Source organism: Bos indicus, chromosome 9, assembly GCF_029378745.1.
Source record: "Bos indicus isolate NIAB-ARS_2022 breed Sahiwal x Tharparkar chromosome 9, NIAB-ARS_B.indTharparkar_mat_pri_1.0, whole genome shotgun sequence".
In the NCBI taxonomy this organism is placed as follows: Eukaryota; Metazoa; Chordata; class Mammalia; order Artiodactyla; family Bovidae; genus Bos; species Bos indicus.
Window position 1 is genome coordinate 104,077,389 of NC_091768.1, and position 20,120 is coordinate 104,097,508.

Below are 20,120 nucleotides of genomic sequence, written 5' to 3' on the forward strand. Positions count from 1 at the left end.
ACCATAAATAAAGCTGAGTACTGAAGAATTGGTGCTTTTGAAGTCTGGTGTTAGAGAAGACTCTTGAGAGTCCCTTGGACTACAAGGAGATCCAAACAGTCCATTTTAAAGGAAATCAGTCCTGAATATTCACTGGAAGGACTGATGCTGAAGCTAAAACTCCAATACTTTGGCCACCTGATGTTAACTGACTCATTTGAAAAGACCCTGATGCTGGGAAAGATTGAAGGTGGGATGGTTGGATGGCATCGTGGACTTGACGGACCTGAGTTTGAGCAAGCTCTGGGAGTTGGCGATAGACAGGGAGGCCTGGTGTGCTGCAGTCCATGGGGTCGCAAAGAGTTGGACACGACTGAGCGACTGAACTGAATTGATATTAAATACATATGTATTATATGTCTATATGTTTCCATATATGTTTATATGTAAACATGTTAAAAAATAAATGTCTGGAGATTTCACCACATTCAGGACTGGTGACATAATTTGTAGGACCTCTTCAAAGCGAAAAGCTTCTGTCCAGAAGCCATGGCTGTATCAGGGGCACTGATCCAAGACAGGGGGCCCCCTGAGCACGGCCCGGCCTGAGAGTGGATGCCTGAGCGTGGAGCCGGCGTGGGGGTCCTCTTGGTCTGGGGCCCGCGGGTCTGGCCTGAGGCCACTGCCCTATTTCAGCTGTCCTCACACAGGCAGAACCGAGCCCAGTCGGCTGTAATCCCCACAGCTCCACGCTCTCGCCTGTGTAGCTTGGGGTTGATCAAAAGCTCAGATTCAGCCCCAAATAGGACAGAGAGCACCAGCCGTCAGGGTTGCGACCTGCAGACCACACGCCTGTCTCAGCCGCTCTGCTGGCCCCGGCAGGAGGGCTGCCTGAGGGCAGCCTGAGGGCAGCCTGGTGGCTGGAGGGGCGGGGCCGGTGGCCTGAGGCTGGAGGGGGCGGGGCCGGTGGCCTGAGGCTGGAGGGGCGGGGCCGGTGGCCTGTGGCTGCCCTGTCTGCGCGCCTCACCCGCCACCCAGCATGCGACAGCCAGGCTGCATCACCCACCAGGCATCGCCCTGGTAACACATCACCCTGGTAACGCCTCACCAGCCTGCAGCCCTGCTGTCTCTCCTTGGACTCTGCAGCCACGGCAGCTCCTTCACCCCGTTTGCAGTTCGCTCCTGCAGAACCAGCCCCTCGCGTGCCCCCTCCCTTCTGCAACGCTGACCGCAGCTGGCGTCCCCCACCCGGCCAGGCCCTGGCCCTTCCTCGCTGCCTAAATTGGAACAATTCCAACTCTTCCCTTTGTTCCAAGAATCTCCTCTCTGAGGAGATAAGGGCCTTCTACCGAACAATCCTTTACACTCACAGCTCTTTCTTTTAGATTCTTCTGCTCTAACAGCTGGTGCTGCTTCCACCTCCCAGCTGTGTCCTGACCTCATCCCAGGCTCCCTGAAGGGGCGACCTGAGAGTCTGCGCCGAGCTGGGAACTGCACCTCATGAGCGTGGAAGACAGAAGCCCAGTGAGAGAGCAAGTGGACACCCCTGCCTCCTCTGGGCACACCTGCCTCCTCTCTGCACCCCTGCCTCCTGCTCTGCCTCCTCTCTGCACCCCTGCCGCCTCCCTGCCTCCTCTCTCCACCCCTGCCTCCTCTGGGCACACCTGCCCCCTCCCCTGCACACATACCTCCTCTGCTCTCTTGCTTCTCCCTCACTCACCACCTCTCTCTTGGTTGGAGTATTTCAAAGCCTTCCAAACACCGTCTCATTTCAGGTAAATCCCTTGGTTCGTGTCTCTCACAAACGGGGACTTCCCTCAAGAGGAGCGGTGAGGCTGTGTTCGACACACACTGATGGCTTATGGTGGTCCTGGACCTCAGGTGAGGTTAGTTCAGGACAGAAAACCAGATGGGAGCTGTTTCCTGGAGCAGCACGGAATCAGGGAAGTAACTTTGATTCCATGTATAAGCACGAGTAGATGCATGGAAAAACAGGCAATGTCTGCTCTTCTGAAGAGTGTCTTTTAAGAGATATTGGCTTGAACATGCCTCCTTTTTCCAAAAAGAAAAACACACACTGAGACAGGACACGCAGCGTCCAGGGCTACCGAGTGGGTGAGAGGGACACTGTGTCAGCTCGCTGGGCACGGGGCTCCCTCAGGACGCAACAGGACTCGCATCAGGGTCCAGAGAGTGGCACTTCCTGAGTTGACCGCTGTGTGCTCTTGTGGGAGGCCACTTTGCCTCAGTCTCTTCCCCTGCAAGCTGGGACAGATGCTGCTCGTCTCACAGGCTCTTCTGTCAAGAGCAGCGCCTAGCGCGTGAGCCCTCCCAGGGACCCTGAGCTGCTATTGCGACCAGTGAGGATGCCACGGGTCCCACTGCCTGCGTCCTGTGAGCCTTCTCTGGGCACCTCTCACCCAGTGGTCACACGGGCCTTGTGCTCTGACACAAACCCTGTTTAGTAACATGGAAGTGGTATGCGAGCCCCAAGGCCAACCTGAGATCGTCATTCTAAGCACAAAGAGTAACGTTCTTCTTCCCGCTTTATTTCTTTTTTATTCGAGTTTAGTTGATGTACAGTGTTGTGCTGGTTTCTTGTATACAGCAAGTGACTGTTATAAATACGTATACAGTATATACAGAATCTGAAAAGAAGATGTAATGGAAATGTATATATTCTTCTCAGATTCTTTCCCTTATATGTTATTAACAAGTTATTGAATATTGTTCCCTGTGCAATACAGCAGGTCCTTGTCGATTTTACACATACTTTGCCAACAAAGGTCCGTCTAGCCACGGCTATGGTTTTTCCTGTGGTCACGTATGGCTGTGAGAGTTGGACTGTGAAGAAGGTTGAGCGCCGAAGAATTGATGCCTTTGAACTGTGATGTTGGAGAAGACTCTTGAGAGTCCCTTGGACTGCAAGGAGATCCAACCAGTCCATTCTGAAGGAGATCAGTCCTGGGTGTTCATTGGAAGAACTGATGCTGAAGCTGAAACTCCAGTACTTTGGCCACCTCATGCGAAGAGTTGACTCATTGGAAAAGACTCTGATGCTGGGAGGGATTGGGGGCAGGAGGAGAAGGGGACGACAGAGGATGAGATGGCTGGATGGCATCACTGACTCGATGGAAGTGAGTCTGAGTGAACTCCGGGAATTGGTGGTGGACAGGGAGGCCTGGTGTGCTGCGATTCATGGGATTGCAAAGAGTCGGACACGACTGAGCGACTGAACTGAACTGAACTGAATGTGTATATGTTAATCCCAATCTCCTGATTTACCTTCCCTCAACCCCATTTCTGTTTGGTAACTATAAATTTGTTTTCTGTGTCTATGGGTCTACTTCCGTTTTGTAAATAGGCTCATTTGTATCAGTTGTAAGATTCCACCCACAAGTGTTATCATGTCACTTGCTTTTCTCTGTATGCGTTTTCAGTTGTGCCTGACTCTCTGCAACCCCAAGGACTGCAGCCTGCCAGGCTTCTCTGTCCATCACCAACTCCCGGAGCTTACTCAAACTCATATCCATCGAGTCGGTGATGCCATACAACCATCTTATCCTCCGTCGTCCCCTTTTTCTCCTGTCTTCAATCTTTCCCAGCATCAGGGTCTTTTCCAGTGAGTCAGCTCTTCGCATCAGGTGGCCAAAGTATTGGAGTTTCAGTTTTAGCATCAGTCCTTCCAATGAATATTCAAGAATGTTTTCCTTTAGGATTGACTGGTTGGGTCTACTTGAGAGTCCAAGGGACTCTCAAAGAGTCCTCTCCAACACCACATATCAAAAGCATCAGTTCTTTGGTGCTTAGCTGTCTTTATGGTTCAGCTCTCCCATCCATACATGACTACTGCAAAACCATAGCTTTGACTGTACAGACCTTTGTTAGGCAAAGTAATATATCTGCTTTTTAATATGCTGTCTAGGTTGGTCATAGCTTTTCTTCCAAGAAACAAGCGTCTTTTAATTTCATGGCTTCAGTCACCATGTGCAGTGATTTTGGAGCCCAAGAAAATAAAGTCTTTCACTGTTTCCATTGTTTCCCCATCTATTTGCCACGAAGTGATGGGATCGGATGCCGTGATCTTCATTTTTTGAATGTTGAGTTTTAAGCCAACTTTTTCACTCTCCTCTTTCACTTTCATCAAAAGGCTCTTTAGTTCCTCTTCACTTTCTGCCATAAGGGTGGTGTCATCTGCATATCTGAGGTTATTGATATTCCTCCTGGCAATCTTGAGTCCAGCTTGTGCTTCATGCAGCCTGGTATTTATCACGATGTAATGTGCATAGAAGTTAAATAAGCAGGGTGACAATATACATCCTTGACTTACTCCTTTCCTAACTTGGAACCAGTCTGTTGTTCCATGTCCAGTTCTAACTCTTGCTTCTTGACCTTCATACAGATTTCTCAGGAGGCAGATCAGGTGGTCTGGTATTCCCATCTCTCTAAGAATTTTCTGCAGTTTCTTGTGATCCACACAGTCAAAGGCTTTAGCATAGTCAATGAAGCAGAAACAGATGTTTTTCTGGAATTCTCTTGTTTTTTCAATGATTCAACAGATGTTGACAATTTGATCTCTGGTTTCTCTGCCTTTTCTAAAACCAGCTTGAGCATCTTCACATACTGTGGAAGCCTAGCCTGGAGAATTTTGAGCATTACTTTGCTAGTGTGTGGATGAGTGCAATTGTGTGGTAGTTTGAACATTCTTTGGCATTGCCTTTCTTTAGGATTGGAATGAAAACTGACCTTTTCCGGTCCTGTGGCCACTGCTAAGTTTTCCAAATGTGCTGGCATATTGAGTGCAGCACTTTCACAGCATCATCTTTTAGGATTTGAAATAGCTCAGCTGGAATTCCATCACCTCCACTAGCTTTGTTCGTAGTGATGCTTTCTAAGGTCCACTTGAATTCACATTCCAGGATGTCTGGCTCTAGGTGAATGATCACACCATCTTGATTATCTGGGTTGTGAGGATCTTTTTTGTATAATTCTTCTGTGTATTCTTGCCACCTCTTCTTAATATCTTCTGCTTCTGTTAGGTCCATACCATTTCTGTCCTTTACCGAGCCCATCTTTGCATAAAATGTTCCCTTGGTATCTCTAATTTTTTTGAAGAGATCTCTAGTCTTTCCCATTCTATTGTTTTCCTCTATTCCTTTGCATTGATCACTTAGGAAGGCTTTCTCATCTCTCTTTGCTATTCTTTGGAACTCTGCATTCAGATAGATATATTGTTCCCTTTTCTCCTTTGCCTTTTGCTTCTCTTCTTTTTTTTTTTAATTTTATTTTATTTCCAAACTTTACATAATTGTATTAGTTTTGCCAAATATCGAAATGAATCCACCACAGGTATACATGTGCTCCCCATCCCGAACCCTCCTCCCTCCTCCCTCCCCATACCATCCCTCTGGGTCGTCCCAGTGCACTAGCCCCAAGCATCCAGTATCGTGCATCGAACCTGGACTGGCAACTCGTTTCTTACATGATATTTCACATGTTTCAATGTCATTCTCCCAAATCTTCCCACCCTCTCCCTCTCCCACAGAGTCCATAAGACTGTTCTATACATCAGTGTCTCTTTTGCTGTCTCGTACACCGGGTTATTGTTACCATCTTTCTAAATTCCATATATATGCGTTAGTATACTGTATTTATGTTTTTCCTTCTGGCTTTCTTCACTCTGTATAATAGGCTCCAGTTTCATCCACCTCATTAGAACTGATTCAAATGTATTCTTTTTAATGGCTGAGTAATACTCCATTGTGTATATGTACTCCAGCTTTCTTATCCATTCATCTGCTGATGGACATCTAGGTTGCTTCCATGTCTTGGCTATTATAAACAGTGCTGCGATGAACATTGGGGTACACGTGTCTCTTTCCCTTCTGGTTTCCTCAGTGTGTATGCCCAGCAGTGGGATTGCTGGATCATAAGGCAGTTCTATTTCCAGTTTTTTAAGGAATCTCCACACTGTTCTCCATAGTGGCTGTACTCGTTTGCATTCCCACCAACAGTGTAAGAGGGTTCCCTTTTCTCCACACCCTCTCCAGCATTTATTGCTTGTAGACTTTTGGATCGCAGCCATTCTGACTGGTGTGAAATGGTACCTCATAGTAGTTTTGATTTGCATTTCTCTGATAATGAGTGATGTTGAGCATCTTTTCATGTGTTTGTTAGCCATCTGTATGTCTTCTTTGGAGAAATGTCTATTTAGTTCTTTGGCCCATTTTTTGATTGGGTCATTTATTTTTCTGGAGTTGAGCTGTAGGAGTTGCTTGTATATTTTTGAGATTAGTTGTTTGTCAGTTGCTTCATTTGCTATTATTTTCTCCCATTCTGAAGGCTGTCTTTTCACCTTGCTGATAGTTTCCTTTGTTGTGCAGAAGCTTTTAAGTTTAATTAGGTCCCATTTGTTTATTTTTGCTTTTATTTCCAATATTCTGGGAGGTGGGTCATAGAGGATCCTGCTGTGATGTATGTCGGAGAGTGTTTTGCCTATGTTCTCTTCTAGGAGTTTTATAGTTTCTGGTCTTGGCCTCCTCAGACAAACATTTTGCCTTTTTGCATTTCTTTTTTGGGGATAGTCTTGATCACTGCCTCCTGTACAATGTCATGAACCTCCATCCATAGTTCTTCAGGCACTCTTATCAGATTCAACCCCTTGAATCTATTTGTCACTTCCACTGTATAATTGTAAGGGATTTGATTTAGGTCATACCTGAGTGGTCTAGTGGTTTTCCCTACTTTCTTCAATTTAAGTCTTAATTTGGCAATAAGGAGTTCATGATCTGAGCCACAGTCAGCTCCTGGTCTTGTTTTTGGCTTGTTTTGGCTTGAATTGATAAATGGCTTAAGCATATTAATTAAAAACAGACATTATTAGATTGGATTTTTTTTTTAAGATTCAACTATAAACTGTAGAGAATGATAAGCTCACGTCTCTACAAATCTGTAAACTAATGTTTGTAGCTGCTCTAGTCATAAGCTTCAAAAACAGGATCTAAGCCCCATGTCCTTCCCTTCCTTGTCACAGGTCCCTTCCATGTGACAGAATATGACTTGGCAGTGAAAGCTGCAGGTGGGGCCAGCGCGCCCTGAGTGCGACCCACAGCCATCCCGCAGAGCAGAGGAGCTCGTCTGACACCGTCTGGATCTGTGTGTGGCCTCCAGAGAAGGAGGGCTGTAGGGACAGAGAACACGTCAAGGTCAGGGTTGGGGGCGCGACTGCAGGGTCCCTGAGGGCGTGTCCCAGGAGTGACCGACGGTCGTGGTGGGGGGTGGACACCTGAATTTACAAAAGTGATAAGCTCACAAAACTCTACAGCACGGGAAGAGCATTTTATTGTGCGTAAACTGCTTACAGGCACACACAGGTTGGGAAGAGTCCACTTTCTGAAAGCTGTAGGTGTACATCCCCGAGTGCTCCTGGTTATGCGTTAATCGCAGATGGCTGGAACTTCTCCAGCTCATGAGCACCTCTGTGTGAGGCACACTTCTCGACTTCGCTGTGTAGGGAAGTTCAGCCAGTCATTTCAGGCACTGATGGGGCTTCTCCTTTGAATTGAAAAAGATTCCAGTTTACGATTCTCTCTCAGTGTGTGTTAGGAAGGAAAGTGGCCCCCAAAATGTTCATGTTTGAATCCCCAGATCCTGATATCATGTTTGTTTATATGGCAAAGTGTGTGGATGGTATGCATATCGCCAGTTAGCTAACCTTAAAGCAGGGGGCTGATCCTGAATTACCTGGTGGGCCCGACGCCATCCCAAGGTCCTTAATGCGGAAGCGGAGGCAGGCGAGGTCAGAGGGCTGAGACTGGCCGTGGCTGGCCTTGGCGATGGAGGAACATCCATGAGCCATGACCTGGGGTCCGTCAGAAGCCGGAGGAGATGGAAATGAGGCAAAGGACTCTGCCGTGGAGCCTCTAGAAGGAGCTCTGTTGCTGACGGTGTTTCCAACCTGTGAGACCAATTTGGACTCTGCACCTGCGGGTCTTAGACATGGGATTTACACTGTTTTAAGCCTCTAGGTTGGTGCTACTTGTCACAGAACCAAGATGCTAACACGTGGCCTTGCCGTCTCAGTGCTCCCAGCGTGGTCTCCAGCCACCTGCTCTTGTTCCTCAGGTATGACAGGAAGCTCAGATCCCTCACCCCGTCCAGACCTCCAGGTCAGACCTTACGATCTGGGATCCAGCCACTGGCTTCTAGAGCTTTCTGCCCCACTGAGGAGGGCACTGACCTGAGACCCTGGGGAACTGGCACCGCCCCTCCAGCAGACCCGGGGGCCTTCCAGGCCGATCCCTTGGGGGTCAGAGACGCATGGCCCAGGGCAGCTTCCCCACGTGAAGATCAGAGAAGCAGCCTCTGTCTGGGGCCAGGCCACAGGCCGAGATCACCCCAACACCCCACTGGCCTGTTGGCTGGAATGTGAGCCCACGACCCACCAGTGTGTTAAGACACGTTGGTTGAACCTCGGCAGGAGACACCCTTCCGGGTCATCACCAAGCTCACCTGCCTGATGACTGCGGGGTGCCTCTGGGCGAAGCTCGAGGCTGCTAAGGGTCCAGCCCTCCCTGCCCCCCACAGTCCCTCTTCTGCGCTCAAACTATGGGGGTACAGGGCGGTTCAGAGCCTGCCAGCAGACAGGAGGACCAATTACCACCCCACCCCTGGGGGCACGTCAGTGTGGGGGGCTGTGATAAGGGAGCTGGAAGGAAAATCTGCCCTGCAGCGCATTCCGGGGCCCCTGTCAGATGCTGTCATCAGATCATAAACGCGGGGCTGCCAGAAGAGCCCTGGGGGCCACGGCGGGGAGGGGAGCTGTGGACCCTCCCGCCGCGTGGGCCGCCTTTTCCTGGGAAGGTCAGTGGTTTCCTGGGAAGGTCAGTGGTTTCCTGGGAAGGTCAGTGGGGGCTCAAGATGCATCCCTGGGGGTTTGCGTCTAAGCCCTCTGCTATGAAAAGGAGACGGTGGAAAGGCCGGAGTGGCAGCCTGGCCTCCTCAGGGGGGCGGCCGTGACTGGCATGGGGGAGGCGATGGGGGCCCCAGGGGGCTGGCAGCAGGTGAGGGCACAGAGGCCGCGGAGGAAAGCCCCAGGTCACGAGCTCCTCAGATCCCTTCATGCATTTGCAGGAAAGGCTGTGTTCCCCCCTGCCCCAGGCCAGCCAGTGTCCACACGACCCTCTTGGACGTGGACGCCCTTCCTGCCGCCCCTTTGTGGCCACTACTCCTTCTGCACCTGGACTCTGCTCACCAACCACCGCCGCTGCACCCAGGCCCTCTGCCCAGATCCGTGTCCCTGTGAAGCAGTCGCCGACCTCTGAGCCAGGGACGCCAGCCCTCTTTCCAGTGGTTACCTTACTGTCTGTTATTATAGTTGTTATTGTTTAGCCACTCAGTCATGTCTGACTCTTGCAACCCCATGGATTGCAGCACGCCAGGCTTCCCTGTCGATCACCAATGCCCGAAGTTGCTCAAACTCAAATCCATCAAGTTGATGACACCATCCAACCATCTCATCCTCTGTTGCCCCCTTCTCCTGCCCTCAATCTCAATTACAGCTGTTACCCAATGGGGATAAATAACAGTAATGACTACTCAGTTTCTGACCTGTAAGACTTTTTTCCGAGAAGAAGACTGGTTGTGAAAGAAGTCTAGCTTTTAGCCCATGAATGCCTGACATGCAGGGGGTAACCTGCATGAATATGAAAACAGAAATTTCTGCAATACGAAAGCAGAAATTGTGTTCTGGAACCGAGAGCAGACCTTGTCTAGAGAGAGGTTTGACTCTGCTGAGCGTTCGGGAGTCTACAGCAATGCCTTAAAGTGCCTTGACTTCGTGCTTTAACGACAGGTTTGGACTGTGTGATGGGATGAAGAGGACATGTCGCTACAATGGTTTTTCCTCTCAGAAGTTGTTAATTCCATATTTGCCATTTCTCATGCCCCCAATTTACTCAGCCCACCTGCAGCTAAAGTTGAGTGTGATTGGGTTATTGTAAGTGGGGTTGTTTGAAGGCACCGGAAACTGGCTCTCCTGGGAGACTCTGTGGCCAGAGGAGCTTTTCAGGGACCCACACCTGTGTCCCCATCACCGAGGCCCCGTGCCACTTCCTGGCGGAGTCCAGGACCATTCAGACCGTTCTTTCTCAGCTGCTGCAAGAAAAGCCTACTGCTGTGAAAAGGGAAATACTTGTGGTTTGGCTTCCCCTTCGGGCTGACATTTTCCATTGAGAGTAATGAAAGTTTTACTCTTTAAAGATTATGTCAGTGAAAGTGAAAGTGAAGTCGCTCAGTCGTGTCCGACTCTTTGCGGCCCCATGGACTGTAGCCCACCAGGCTCCTCCATCCCTGGGATTCTCCAGGCAAGAACACTGGAGTGGGTTGCCATTTCCTCCTCCAGGGGATCTTCCCGACCCAGGGATCAAACCCAGGTCTCCCACATTGCAGGCAGATGCTGTAACCTCTGAGCCACCAGGGAAGCCCCAAGATTATGTCAAGCAGGAGGTAAATGATATTGCTATTTATCACTACAAACAAGTCAGCTGAAACAGGACAATAAGAGCAAGGAGGACGAGTGCCTGAGCTGCGTGCTTCTGCTTCAGGCGGAGGCGGGCGTGTGTAAGTCAAAGAGAAAACATGAGAAATAGCACCTCGTGCAAATGTGTGGTTGGGAACTTGGAGACAAAGCACCAAGCGCGTTTTCAATATGCAAATAAATACTCGTTTCACAGAAAATTTGTACATATGTTACACAGCCCACAGATTCAGGGTGTGGTGATGGTGAAACAGACCAGGACTCCTGCTCGGGCAGGTTGACGGTTCCGGCAGTTGTGCTGCTGAACACGATGATGCTGGTGGGGTGTTTCCTCTGCGCAGCCCCGCTCCAGACAGCCCTGTCTATGCCACGTCCTGCGGGGCTGCAGGGGAGGAGCGGTCCTGGGAGAGGCCTTGCCGCAGCAGGGGACCCCCGAGCGTCAGTGGGTCCCCCTGCGTGCGGCGCATCCCTTTGTCCCCGAGTGAGGCTCTTCTCCAGCAGCACCTGCCCACGCAGGAACAGACCCCGCCGAGCGGGTTGGGGGCAGGCCCTTCTCTCACTCCGCGCCCCGAGTGTGGGGGCTGCCCCACTTTGTTGGCCCACCAGGCAGAGAGCTGCTGCAGCCCACAGCTCGAGGGGCCCACGCTTCCAGCCTGGCACCAGCCGGGTCGTCGCATGGACGCAGGCCAGTGTCTGAATTTCTGCTGAAGGCGGACGGCTCTTCCAACGTCCCCTTTGTGCTTTTTCTCACTGGTGTTGACATTAGGACAGTGAAGGCATAAGATGACCCACTCGGGACTGGTTGGTCTTTAATTCCTGTTAATATAAGATTTTTATATTCAATGAATGTTAAAGTGAGATATGTCAGTGAGGCTCAGTGTTTACATAAATCATAGAGAGAAGACCACATGCTTGACGTGAGCTAATTCTGTTCTTTATTCAGAATACAAATTCACCAGCCTTCCTGGGTGGGACATTCATCAGACACACATGGCATGAATTTGCAGACGGAGCAAACACTGACACATCAGGACACCTAGCAGCTCTCTGCCAGAGTGGGCCAGCGTCGCCTTCACATTCCCCTCTTGGCTGGCCCTTCGGCCTCCCAGCCTAGCTTCTCTGGGGCTGCTCGCTGAGGACCTGGAATCACATCATCATTGTGGCCGGAGCGAGCCCTGGGTCCCGGAGGTGTCTCAGCGAGGTGGCTCGTGCCCCGAGGTGGCTCGCCCCCCGAGGTGGCTCAGCAAGGTGTCTTGTCCCCCGAGGTGGCTCCAGCCAAGGCCTCGTCACACCTTTTCTTTGTGTTAACGTGTGTGAGCTCTTCCGTGGAGCAGCATCTCTTGACTTTGCTGCTGCTGCTGCTAAGTCGCTTCAGTCGTGTCCGACTCTGTGCGACCCCATAGATGGCAGCCCACCAGGCTCTGCCATCCCTGGGATTCTCCAGGCAAGAACACTGGAGTGGGTTGCCATTGCCTTCTCACCCGGGAATCTTGCTGAGATAGGATGGACTCGAGTGCCTGGAGGGGAACTGAGCGCTTGCCCTTACCTGGACATTCCCAGGGAGGGGCTGGGTCACAGATGCTGTTTGAACGAGGACTCGGGCCCCTCCGGGGTCTGCGGGCTCCTGGACGACCAGCACGTGGACACAACGGATGCCCTGCCAGCGCTGATGGTGACTGGGCTGTGCTGCTTGGAGGAGGTGGCGCCCACGAGGGGACAGGCCCGAGTGGTAGCTGAGGACCAGCGCGAGCCGCTGCGGTTACGTGGGCCTAGGGGCCGTGGTCACAGGCGACTGTGTCATGATGGCCAGAAGGCTTTGGGCCATGTCCTCAGAGGCTTGTGTGGAGGGAGGAGCCTCCACTTCCCCCAGCTTCGCTGCTGACGGAGCGCAGGGCCGGGTCTGACGGTGCTGGGTCTGACGTGGGTCTGACGCCAGGGGTCTGATGGTGAGTCTGACAGGCTGGCCCACTCTGAGCATCTGTGGAGCGGCTGCTCTGCCCAAGAAGCTGCCAGGAGCGCACGTCCTGTGTGCTCGGGGCTCGGCATGCGCTCAGCAGATGCAGTTCAGGGAGGGGGACCTGGGGAAGCAGGAGCCCAGTGATGTGTGTGAGGTCAGATGCGCCAGGCGTGTGACGACCAGGGGGAGTCAGGCCCGGGTCTGACCCCACACGTGGCCCTCCCTCCCGGGCCCGGCCGCACTTCCCAGCTCTGCGGCTCTCGGGCCAGGCGGCAGGAGCCCAGTCCACCACCGCGAGAGGTGCTGGTGCCGCCCATCCGATCCTGTCCCGAGGCCCCAGGGTGGGGCCGGGCAGTCCCCTGTAGCGCCAGGTGGTAAAGGTGGGGCCCTGCAGCCCCTGCGGTCTCTGTCCACTGGACAGAGGGTCCCCATGAGGGACTGGATCCCGCTGCAGGAGAGACGCCAGCCAAGGTGACACAGATCATCAGTGGCCTGCCAGCAAATGTGTACGTAGAAGACAAGCAGCAGGTCCCAGCCGGCTCCCCTCGAGGCAAGTGTGCAGGGGTGTCTGCTGAGCCGTGCGGTCTGAGGACATGGTCGGGTCTGGACCATCCTGAAGTCACAGTCGGGTCTAGGCCATCCTGAGGACACGGCCCGGTCTGGGCCATCCTGAGGACACGGCCAGGTCTGGGCCATCTTGAGGACACTGCCGGGTCTGGGCCGTGCTGTCTGAGTACACGGTCGGGTCTGGGCCATCCTGAGGACACCGCCGGGTCTGGGCCATGCTGTCTGAGGACACAGCTGGGTCTGGGCCATCCTGAGGACACCGCCGTGTCTGGGCCATGCTGTCTGAGGACACGGCCAGGTCTGGGCCATGCTGTCTGAGGACACGGCCGGATCTGGGCCATGCTGTCTGAGGACACAGCTGGGTCTGGGCCATCCTGAGGACACGGCCAGGTCTGGGCCATCCTGAGGACACGGCCGGATCTGGGCCATGCTGTCTGAGGACACAGCTGGGTCTGGGCCATCCTGAGGACATGGCCAGGTCTGGGCCATGCTGTCTGAGGACACGGTCGGGTCTGGGCCGTGCTGTCTGAGGACACGGCCAGGTCTGGGCCATCCTGAGGACACCGCTGGGTCTGGGCTGTCCTGTCTGAGGACGAGGCCAGGTTCTGGGCCGTGCTATCTGAGGACACTGTGGGGTCTGGACTGTCCTGTCTGAGGACACAGTTGGATCTGAACCATCCTCTCTGAGGACATGGTCGGGTTTGGGCCTCGAAGGCCTTCGGTCTCGCCCAGCCTGTGTCCAGGGAGTATCATGTGGAGCGGGGGTTCTGTGTGGTTCACTTGGCCCCGCTGAGCACCTCCGGCTCTGGGTGTCTTTCAGGGGGTTCACTGGGGGTGCGGCGTGACTGAGTGATCAGGAATCAATTCACTTCCTATTTGAGACAAGCCTGGAGAGGATCAGAGGCAGCCCTTCAAGGGTCTTCTTGTGAGACAAGGGGCTTCACTGGTACCTTTGGGTCACTGTGTCCACATGTGCGGTGAGGGGGCCTTGTGGTGTCTGGGCATCAGCAGCCCCATCCGCACTGCCAGTCTGGCCCCAGTGAAGGGTTTGCACCAGTTCTCGGAAGCCCTGGCTTCAAACTCAGGGCTCTGGAGGGAGGCAGACTTGCCTTTCCCTGAACTCTCCTCGGGCTCTGCTGTGAATGGCGCAGGCTAGTGATTAACGAAAACATTCCTGGCGCACACGGCTAAGAGACGGAAAATCCCCGCCTTCTGTTTATGTGACAAGCTCGAGGTCCATATGGATTCTTCAAATAAAGTTGTTTTGGAGTGTTTGATGGGTGCACACGGGCAGGCTCTCGCGAGGCCGCTGGCCAGACCCCTCCTGCTCCTTCAGTCAGCACATGCTCGCTCGGCCTGCTCTTCAGGCCTGAGACTCAAAGAAGACAAGAAGTGCGGTCATGACAGCCATCTGTGGGTTCCAGATTGTTTGTGACCAAATCCGTGGGAAATACCCCCAATTTTCAATGTGCTTTGGAGGGTTGTTTTGTTTGCTTTTTAAAAATCAATAACAGCACAGTTTGGAAATTAAAAGAGCTGATTCAAATCTGGGGACAACAAGCCCATTTCTCTTTGAAGCTTTATCTTAAAAATTTGCAAACTTCAAAGTAAAGGGAGAAGTTGGTAAACTCTGCAGTGTTCTCTGTGCCAGCTGTGTCCCCCACAAAGCTTTCGGTGGGCACGTTAAAAACATCTTTTTAATTTAAAAAAGTTTTATTGAAAATACAGTTGATTTAAAATGTTATTTTCAGCTATACAGCAAATGACTGTTATACGTACATATAAATACATATACCTTCTTTCTTATATTCTCTTCCCTTACAGGTTATTACAAGATGCTGAACATAGCTCCCTGCACTCTTCAGTAGGCTCTCTTTGTTTATTTTACATATAGTATTGTCTGTATGTTGATCCCAAACTCCTGATTTGTCCTCCCCATTCCCACTGGTAACCCAAAGCTTGTTTTCTGAGTCTGTGGGTCAACTTCTGTTCTGTGAATAAGTTCACTCCTGGCATTTTTTATAAGGATTCTGCACACGAGCCGTATCCTAGGACATCTTTCTCTGTCTGACTTTCTTTACTTAGTATGATCATCTCAAGTCTATCCGATTCACTTCAGTTCAGTCACTTGGTCATCTCCGACTCTTTGTGACCCTATGGACTGCAGCATGCCAGGCGTCCCTGTCCATCACCAACTCCTGGAGTTTGCTCAAACTCACATCCATTGAATCCTTGATGCCATCCAAACATCTCATCCTCTGTCATCTCCTTCTCCTCCTGTCTTCAATCTTTCCCAGCATCAGGGTCTTTTCAAATAAGTCAGTTCTTCGTATGAGGTGGCCAAAATGTTGGAGTTTCAGCTTCAGCATCAGTCCTTTCAATGAATATTCAGGACTAATTTCCTTTAGGGTAGACTGGTTGGATCTCCTTGCAGTCCAAGGGACTCAAGAGTCTTCTCCAACACCACAGTTCAAAAGCATCAATTCTTTGGCGCTCAGCTTTCTTTATCCAACTCATATCCATACATGACTACTGGGAAAACCATAGCTTTGCCTAGATGGACGTTTGTTGGCAAAGTAATGTCTCTGCTTTTTAATATGCTGTCTAGGTTGGTCATAACTTTTCTTCCAAGGAGCAAGCGTTTTTAATTTCATGGCTGCAGTCACCATCTGCAGTGATTTTGGGGCCCAGAAAAATAAAGTTTCTCACTGTTTCCTTTGTTTCCCCGTCTGTTTGCCATGAAGTGACGGGACCGGATGATCTTAGTGTTCTGAATGCTGAGCTTTAAGCCAGATTCCTCACTCTCCTTTTTCACTTTCATCAAGAGGCTCTTTAGCTCTTCTTCGTTTTCTGCCATAAGGGTGGTGTCATCTGCATATCTGAGATTATTGATGTTTCTCTAGGCAATCTTGATTCCAGCTTGTGCTTTAACCAGCCTGGTGTTTCACATGATGTACTCTGCATATAAGTTTATAAGCAGGGTGACAATATGCAGCCTTGATGTACTCCTTTTCCTATTTGGAACCAGTCCATTGTTCCATGTCCAGTTCTAACTGTTGCTTCTTGACCTGCATACAGATTTCTCAGGAGGTAGGTCAGATGATCTGGTATTCCCATCTCTTTAAGTTTGTTGTGATCCACACAGTCAAAGGCTTTGGCCCATGTTGCTGCAAATGGCATTATTTCCTTTTTTACGGCTGAGTAATATTCCATGGCATGTACGTGCCGCGTTTTCCTTACCCATCCGTCTAGGTTGCTAGCTGGTCGTCTGGGTTGCTTCCGTGTCTTGGTCACTGTAAACAGTGCTGCTGTGAACACAGTGGTGCGTGTGTCTTTCCAAGCTAATTTTTCTCCAGATGTGTGCCCAGGAGTGAGATTGCAGGATCACATGGTACTGTATTTTTAGTTTATTAAGGAAGCTCCATACCGGTCTCCAGAGCGGCTGCACCAGTGTGCATTCTTGGTGGGCACATTTTAAAGCTGAACCCATACAACATATAATCACGCCCCTTTACTTCATGTTGCTCACAAATCTCCACAGTATCATCACCTCACCTAAAACTGAGCATCCAGCTTGCATCACCCGAACCCGTCGTGTCTGCTTCCTGGTCTCCGGCAGGTCCTCTCTCACGGGTCTAAACCCTTCCATGTGTGTTTGGGTCCCATTTCTCTTGGGGGTTTCCCACCCTTTTACAAGTATTTTTATTGAGGACGCTGGGCCATTTCTCTCTTGCTGTGTCTACATCCTGGACTCTGCAGGCCCGTGTGTTTTCCTCCATTCTTAGTGGTATTAGATCTCCTGGGACTTGATGTGACTCGGGCTCCTTTGGTCAGAGTCCTCGGGGGTGGGGGTGCTAGATGATCCTGCTGCGCAGACAGGAGCCCATGGCTTCCAGCTCAGAAGTCCCCAGAGGTGGTTCTGAAGAAGGCGCGACAGGAGGGCTAAGGTGGAAAGACGCTTTCTAAGATGCGGGGCAGGTTGCTAGTGTCCCTCTGTCTGCATATGGGGGCATCAGAACCCATGCCCTCGCCTCTTTTAATCACAGGAGGAGTGACGTTCCTCCTCCCCCACTGCCCTTCCCCTGGCCCCAGGGACGCTGAAGGCTCCTCCCTCTAAGCTCCCTCGGGCCCTCCTCCGTCAGCAGCACCCGCCGTCACACTGCCCAGGCCACTGTGATGCTCTTTTGTGCCTTCAGCGGGGCCTGGGTCTCCATTTACCTCCTGGGTTCCCAGAGTCCTCGTCTTGTTTCCTGACGCCACCCTCCCTGTGGTCCTGATGCTCTTTTCTGCACTTGTCCTGATGTTGGAAACCCCGACCCCCAACCTCTCCCATCACTGACCACCTTCTCTCAAAGCTGCAGTTCTCCGGGGTTGTCATACTCATTCCTGTAGCTGTGATGGAGAACCATACGCCAATGGCCCCAAATCTACGTTTCTGCCCCAGATCTCTCTTGAGATCCGAGTTATTAAAGGTATATGATGTCTCTACTTAGGTACCACAAGTCATCACACACTCAGAGTGTCCTTTCTGGAACCACCCTCCTGAGCCAATCCCACCAGGAGTGAGCTTGCATCGCGTACCGGTGTTGACCTCACAGCCGGCCTTGCCACCGGAGGCAAACGTCAGGTGCAGAGTGACCGTCCCCCGGAAGGCTGTGCGGGCTGTCCTCCAGGATCCGTGCTCTGGTGGGTGGGGGCAGATGCACCCGGCGAGGGGGCTGGGGTGCTGCACGGGCAGCTCACCACTTGGGTTGTTCCTAAGTATCCCAGCTCCGCCCCTGCCCCGTGCTAAGGTTAACGGGAAGGTCAGGACGGACTAGCGAACAGCAGACCTCAGTGCCAGCCCGCCTCCACCCTGCGGGAGAGAACACGCCAGCTGAGACTCAGGTAAGGTGCACGTGTGATCCTGCTGCAGGGTCCTCCAGCTCCAAGACGGCCCCGAGTAGAGGGTAAATGAACCAAGCCATCTGTTTGCTCACAATACCGCTAAGGCTTTATTTTACTAACAACATTCCCCTTCGTGGGGAAGGACTGGGACCTGTGGAAACAGGGATTTATCACTCGGATAAAAGACTGAAGAATAATCAACAAAATAATTCTTTCCTGAGTCTAGGAGTCAAGTTTCTGTGAGCCCTCCTGGAAGGTTGTGGTTTAAAGACATAAAATCTTAGGGGAAAAGGGCCAGGGTTCTAGACGTTGAGCGTGGATCTATGAAAGTTACTCCAGATTTTTAAATCTGTTTCTCCTATTCGTTAAAATAAAGCACTAGGGTGTCTGTGTTAGTTTCTTTCTGAAGCTGTGACAGAAAATCGCAAACTTGATGTCTTAAAACAGCACAAATTTATTCTTACCGTCTAGGCGTCAAAACCAACCTCTCTGGGCAGATGTCCCGGGGCGGGCTGGCTCCTGTGGAAGCTGGAGGGAAGTGAGGGCCTTGCGCTGTGCCCCAGCTCCCAAGGGCCATGGTGCTCGGGGCCCCCTTGCTGCCCTCTCCGAGGAGAGCCCGGCTCCCCTGCTGCACCGGGACCATCTCCCGGCTCCAATTCTTCACGTGTCCCACGGCAAAGGCCCCTTTCCCATGTCAGTGACGAGGGTTCTGGGCTCAGGACGTGGAACCAGGGGCAGAGGCTGTTACGCAGCATGCCCAGTTAGCGACGGAACAGTGGCGGCTCTCACGACAGCGTGTCTCAGGTACGGAGCATCCCTGGCACAGCTGACGGCCACCTGCTCCGGGCTCCTGGTCACCACTTTCTCTGCAGCAGGGCCGTCTTCCCCTCGAGCCGGGGGTCCTCTGTCTGTGGGTCCCCAGCACCTTGGGGTCCTGGCCGCCCTCCCTGTGCACACACCTCCCCCCTGCAGGAGCCTTGACTCCTCTGCCCTGTGCCCCCCACCCCGCAGTGGCCTCTCCTCCATGTGGCCTCAGAGCCCCTCTCCTGTCATGTGGACCCCAGGACATGTCTCGCCAAGTTCCTGCAGCTGAGAGGGAGAATCGTGAGAGTAAGCCTCAGTGCCCCGCCCTCCCCAGGTGCCGAGGAAAGAGGGTCGCCACGTGCTGCCCTTGCTCCCCGGGGAGAGGCAGAGCCTTCCCGGTCATGTGTGTGCACACATTGAACACATGTATGTGCACGCATGTGTGTGGGCATGTGTGTTCCTAGCATGCACACCCGGTTGTGTGCATGTGCACATTGTACACATGTGTGTGCACACAGGTATGTTGGCATGTGTGTGCAGAAACTGGCCAAGCTGGGTGGAGACTGCCTGTGGCCATCTGTGTGCAGGAGTCACCGTCCATCACAGGTGTGTCTTCGGAAGTGGTTACCCGGGTCTCCACCCAAAAGATAGACCACATTGTTCAGTCACTCAGTCACATCTGACTCTCTGTGACCCCATGGACTGCAGCACGCCAGGCTTTCCTGTCCTTCACCATATCCCGGAGCTTGCTCAAACTCAGGTCCATCGAGTCGGTGATGCCTCCAACCATCTCGTCCTCTGTCGTCCCCTTCTCATCCCACCCTCAATCCTTCCCAGCATCAGGGTCTTTTCCAATGAGTCAGTTCTTCACGTCAGGTGGCCACAGTATTGGAGTTTCAGCTTCATCATCAGTCCTTCCCTCAGTCCGTACATCGTAAGAAAACCCAAACCCTGGTCTTTGGGAGCAGGAGGCCGCTTTGTGGTCAGTGATGACAGCAGGTCCGTCATGTTTGCTGCTGAGTCCTCCTGGCCATCATGTGGGGACACTTGGTTTATGGCTGGGTGTCTGCCCCCTGCCTGAGGACGGTCCTGAGAGAGGATGGCGGTGCCAGCGCCCTGTGGGGTCTGAGCGGCCTCCCTATTCACGTGACGCTGTAGCCGGGGGCCTGCGACCACAGCCCTGCTCCGACAGTGCTGCCGGCTTCCCTGCGCACACCCGGCCCCCCTGGGGCTGGCGGTTCTAGAGACAGCCTTGCAGCTCCCGTCTGCGGCCAGGGGTCACGCGCTGCATCCTCACGGCCCTTCCACCTGCGGCTCCCGGAGTTCACAGGCCTCATCTCCTTGGCCTGTGGTGTCCCAGCACAAGGGGCACGCCAGGGGCGATGCTGA

The 20,120-nt window shown here is 52.4% G+C and overlaps 1 long non-coding RNA gene across 1 annotated transcript; it reads left to right on the forward strand.

Annotated features, from left to right (window-relative positions):
* Window positions 1-1,051: 1,051 nt before the first annotated feature.
* LOC139184864 (uncharacterized) lies at window positions 1,052-3,315 on the forward strand. Its single transcript, XR_011568360.1, has 3 exons — window positions 1,052-1,503; window positions 1,755-1,860; window positions 2,727-3,315. It is a non-coding gene; the product is annotated as an uncharacterized lncRNA (long non-coding RNA).
* Window positions 3,316-20,120: the final 16,805 nt, after the last annotated feature.